Here is a 6,000-nt window from a genome sequence, read left to right as displayed (position 1 = left end):
GAATCCTCTATTTTAGAAAACTAGTCCCTTATCTTCTGGGAATAGCCCAAATTGAAGGGGGTTTTGTGCTGATGCAAGAATAAATTGCTTCAAGAATTATTTCACGGACACATAGTATTCCCCAAATCCCTATTATTATGCTGCTAGTGAAATGTCCCGATTTACTGAAATTAAACAAAGACAGATATTTATTTAGAATTCCTGTAACTGCTACAGCCAGTAAATGTGTTTCATCACTATGATTGCAAAAACAAATACCTACCAGAGAAATGCAGTTCATAACAACACAGAGCTGAACGGAAATAGAAATTTTGTTAATTTTTCACTAATGCTCATGGCAGAAGTATTTGACTGAAGGGAAAATAAATCAAAGAGCTGACTGAGGCCGGGCCATGGATGAGTCTCGGGGAGCAGTGGGCTGGGCAGCCCCCGTGCAGCAACATTACTACAACATCCACTGCCAGGGGATAGGGAGGTGCTGGCCACCTCAGGAGAGAAAGGTAGGCTTGGTGTGAGGCACTAACTGGGTGACTGTGGGCCTGGGCCCACATCGAGGGAGAAGGCAAGGATGTCCTTATGGCCCTTGATAGGCTGCAAAAGCCTCCGGATGCCAGAGCCATGCCGCCTTCTGTGCACCAGCTGGATGGAGGCACCAGCATATCCTGCCAGTCTTCTGCCTCTCTCACCCTACCAGCCTCTGGAAATCTCTCACCGGCCTCACCTCTGCAGCAACTTTGCAGACTCTGGCTATCTGGCTAAGCCTTTTGCCTTAGTGTACAATAAGCACCTGCCCTAAGGAATAATGTTGCAGCAGCACCAAAGTCATAATTCTCGCACCACTCCTACATGCTGGGGTTGCTGCAGGACTAGAGGGAAAGCAGGAGATTTCCTCACAGCAGACAGAGCCCATGTGGCTAACTTGATATAAGAGTGGAAATCACTCTAAGGTTGGTACTTGTGGCACAGCCATAAAATTCTCCCACTGCCAGTAGCAGCATTTGTTCTGGATCGATCATTGGATCCATCCTTTCGTGGATCCTTGGATACTCATTTCACTGGCTGAGAAGACAGGAGCAAAAGCAACATCAAAACACAGTTTGTGTTTTCATATTCCTCCTACACTTGATTCTTTGGAGCATACAAAGGCTGTGGTTTCACAGCTTGGCAGAATAGGGGTATAACCATTATAACCTGGCATGCACCCTAAAGGAGGGACAGGTTGCTCTGCAGTGGAAACCTGATCCCAACCAGATGAACTTCTCTACATTAGTAACGAATCTCTGTGTCTGGTGTTGTCCTCTCAGCTGGGATAGGAATGCCATTGGCAGCAGGAGAGGACAGACCCACTGGTGAGCCAAGGTAAGGTTGCTCTCAGGTTACGTGAGAGTCAGCTGCTCCAGTTGTGTGGTCAAGCGTCCATGTGTTTTAAAATTACGTTTCTTTCGGATCATCTGTCTGAGTGACTTTTCGAGTTGGGGATAATGATGTGAGATAACCACAAACAGCTACTCACAGTACTTTTGGAGTATATTTCTTCCTCCTGCAGTTTTTTTCCTATTAAAGGAGATGATCAAGGCAACAGTAAATACATGAATGAAACTCAGACACTACTACAATTGGAAGCTTAGTAATGGCACCCCTCTGCTCTCATTCAGTCAGTTGTCTAATGCTAAGGCCATGAGTTGGGTCAGTTCTGCACTGGTTGTAACAAATATTGGCCGATGGAATTGGTCTTTCTTTATTGGAAGTCTAACTGTTTAAATGTACAGTACAATACTAATTAAGCTAGGTCCAGAGGTTAAAAAGTATGGCTTCTCTTTTTGTCTATGAAAATACACTAAACAAAATACTAGATTTCCGACTCACTTGTAGTACCCTCCCTAAGCATACCTAGCTTTTAATAATTTCTTACTTTTACCACATACTCCTATGACAACTCACAAGAAAGACCTTCTTTAAAGAGGTCTAGATGGGAGTAAGAAAGTGTAGTATACATAACATTACGCTGTACCACACATTTGTTTTTCACTAGAGCCCAGAAGACTGGTGAAATCCTCTCTTCATTCTCTATAGTAGAGTTTTTATATATGTCTATAACAGATGTAAGTCTGTACTGAGCAAAAAGATTTTTTGAAGCATTCTCTTCTCTGAAGTGCTGCATGCCTCAGGCAGAGGACGAGGAAGACCAGGGTGTCACCAACATCCGAAGATTCTCATGATCCTAGCAAGCAGCCTATGCCACATGCTAACACGGAAGTTGAAAAACCTTGCGACCCCTGCCCCTCTGATAAGGGAGAAGAAATCCCTTCCTACCTCCAAACAGTGAGAAACATCAGCCAACTGTGGCCGCCTGCTTCCCCTGTTACTGCCAGCAGCCAGTCATCGATGCTGCAGTGAAGACGAGACTTTTCTTCCCTCTTCTCTAACCTCCCAAATACACCTGGACAACTTTTACACTGATAAAGATGTTTTCATCCTGATTCTGACCCCTGTAAACTCAGAAGTCTGTGATTTGAGCATCGCTATCAATGTAGAATCAGATGTTGAGACTATCCCACTTAATTTCCATCCCTCTCTGGCTCATGAGGGCAGAGAGATGAACTGAGGGACTGTTCAATTTAGCAATTAGTTGATTCTTGTGCTGTGCAGGACAGCAACACTAATGCCCTTGACTTGGCATGGAAATTAAATGAATCTGAGACGTCTTGATTTTTCCTATCTTGCTTATCCAGTTAGAAAGCAAGCACGAGGCGGAGAGTGCTCTAAGTCTACCCTTATTTTTATCTTCTTACTACATTTCTGAGTCCTTCCTGTAATTTGTTGCAAGAGCAAAACTCAACATGAAGTCCAACTTTTAGCAGTATTTAGATCATACAGCAGGCTAGCTTCATATAGGGCATTGGATTTTGTTCTGGGCACCACCACGTTTGAAAAAAATATGTGCAGGCTAATTGGAAGGGATTCAGAGCAGAGTAGCAAAAATAAAGCTATAGTACATGGACTATGTTCAGCACAGAAAAAAGGAGGAGGAGGCCAAAGAACTGTCTGCTGACACATGAAGTCATGCTCAAGTGTAGAGCCCAAATAACAGGTTTCAGTATTTGCAATGAAACTATTAGTTTAAATATTAGGAACATCACAGTAGATAAATTCCTGCTTAGTCTATCCATAATAACCTTCAAAGAGAAAGCCCCACAAAAGTTATTAGGCAACACAAGTACTTAGGGAGGAAGCAAAGGGTGGAACAACAGCCTTGTGTTAGCAGCAGGTCTTAACAGAGTTCCATAAAATGTGCACTACTGCTGCACCGACATTTTTAGCGCCTGTTTGTTTCTGGGACTGCGTGCGGGTGTCCAGGTAGCACTTGTGTTGGCATGGAGGATCCAGTGTTGGTGCTGGATGTGAGTGCTTCAAACCCCGCTTGTACACCCCCCTGACTCTGAGAGCACTGACAGTGGAAGTGACTAGTAAGGACAGACATGTGGGGAGAGGAATGTGGCTTTGCTGAAGGGTATCTTTTGTCTCCACTGTATAGTCAAGGGCATTAGAAAATGCCCCTTAAAGTGACTAGTCTTTTGGCTTTATGAAGTGAACACAGTGTTCCCTGTTGAAGAATTTCCAGCCTGACCAGGAATAATAGAAATACTCAGAAAAAATTATGTTTTCTTTGAAAGAGTAAGGCAAATTGCTTCCAAAGAAGAATTAAAATATTAATTTGGACTGTGGTTAACATTTACCACCTCTGTGACAACAATAGCAACATCCTTGTTTGCACTTCTACAGCCCCTTACAGTTGCATATATCAAAAGCCTTTTAAACAGTGAGTTAACATCTTCTGCAGTTTTCAAATGGCAGAAGAGAGCAGAATTAGGTGAGGTCAAGGGCTTATAAAAAGGGGCAACACTACCATGCAGAAAGGGCAGACTGCCTGTTTTGCCAGCAGTCCATGTTGATTCCCACACTTTAACAATAACCAGCACTGAGACTCATTTAACAACAAAAGAAAATGAACTCTGCACGGGGGATCCTCCCGTGGCATTCACTGTAATTAATAACATTAGTGACACTCTAGTATTTTATCTTCATCATTTGCGCAATTGTCTTAGTCACTTTTTTAAAATCCAAAAGAAAATTAACATTATCATCCTGTATGTACATTTCACATCCCCTTTTTAAAAACAGAAATAAATAAGAAAGTAAGTCTCAGCAACATGAATGCAATGGGTGAGGCTTTTGAACCAATCTGAAGAGCTGAAGGCTAAATCGGCAGGAGAAGGGTCATTTCTATATTCAACTTTGGCTTTAAATTCATGACTCTAAAATTACCAACCTCCAACACCCGTGGTAAGCCACTGCCTGATCCTGAAGGCCTTCCAAATCCCAAGGTTTTCAGCAATTAATTCCTCCTGATGCCCATGTACTCAGCAGTAACAACCGTGATTTTATCTATGTTACGCTTCCTTGGAATTGATAGGCAAAGAGTGTCTTCTGAGATGCTCACCCCACCCAGCAGCCTTTCAGAAAATACCTGAAATATCACCCACCACCCAAAATGTGGCCAACAGAAGAAGGGTTATGCCTTCCCCCCACTATGTTTAGTCATGGGTGAGCAATGGTGTCCGAGAAGGTTAGAGTCAATCTTCTAACAAAACTCAAATAGGTGCCCTCCCACAACTCTTCCCAGATGTTGATGCCTCTGAGCTTCGTTATCCTGAGCCAAGGTCCTCAACCTTTCCCAAACTTTGATTCTATAAAAGGGGGAGAAAAAGAGAGAGTATGTGAGCATGACTCCCTAGCCTGGAGGTGGGATATTTGATATGGGAAGGTGGCCTCTATGCCTGTTCTGTTCAGCATGCCATATATGATGGTAAGACATCAATGGAACAAAGAATAAAGCTGAAGGCTCTCATTTTGCACGAGTGCACTGGGTAATGGAGGTGTGCTTTAGTCACCTCTTTCTCGATGGCCACTTACTGCAAGGAACAACTTCCATAAAATGAAATGGCAGACTTCTACATCACCACCACCACCCGGCTGCTTGAACAGTAGCTGATGTGGATTTAGGTCCTCAAAGAGATGAGACTTCACCACCTAAATCATTCTTCCTGAGAGACTGTCCTCAATAATGAGCTACTGGGTAAAAGAGGAGGGATGGCAACACAATTTTTTTCTCTCCTTACTTAGGCCATATCCTTAAAAAGAGAACGGATTGTGGCTTTGCACTCTGGCTCGCCTCGGAGACTGAGTGGATGTGAAACCTGCAGTGCTATTTTGGAATGTCATGAAGGGCAATTGTTACATACTCACGGGCACTGCTCTGCACCCACTGCCAAGGCGTCACTACCCCTGAGCTCTACCATAATACATATAAGAATAACAAGACGAAGCAATGGATTTTTGCATTCTATGTTCACTACACCTCTGGACTAGAAACATACCTAGCAGGTCACGTGCAACTATTTCCTCATTTTTAAATATCGTTCTTGGTGCATTTATGAGTGTTCAAAGGTGCTGACTCCTGCTTTATGTACCAGGAAGGCACAGGAGAGAAAGACCCCTTTTCCCTGTCTGGGATGTTTTATATCTGTCCAAGAGAAAAAACCCACATTTTTTCAGCCTGTTTTCCAGCCTCTCTGGAGACACAAGTGATTATTAAGATTAAGTTTAATGTTAACTTTTCTAAGACTTTTTTTCTCATTAGGAAATGGAATGAAAACAGCATGCAGCCTACAGGTAGCAATGACCTTTGGTCACTACAAAGTAAATCATACACAGAGAAGAAATCATGTGCTTTGGGTTTTGGTTTCTGCTATGAGTTCTGTCTTGTCATCTTTTTTTTTATTTCTTTTGAAAACAAACCTGCCTCTCCTATCTAGCATTACTCAATGACGCTGACACAAATCTGAAAACACCATCTTGGGTTTTGCGGAAGGTAAGGTAGTGCAAGGAGAGTAAGTCAACATGTATTTATTATGATTTTTTTATCTAAATCCAAAGGGA

This window comes from Egretta garzetta, unplaced genomic scaffold (genome assembly GCF_000687185.1).
Source record: "Egretta garzetta isolate BGI_Z169 unplaced genomic scaffold, ASM68718v1 scaffold10, whole genome shotgun sequence".
NCBI lineage: Eukaryota > Metazoa > Chordata > Aves > Pelecaniformes > Ardeidae > Egretta > Egretta garzetta.
The sequence above is the reverse complement of the archived record's forward strand: the minus strand, read 5'-3'. Positions refer to the sequence as shown.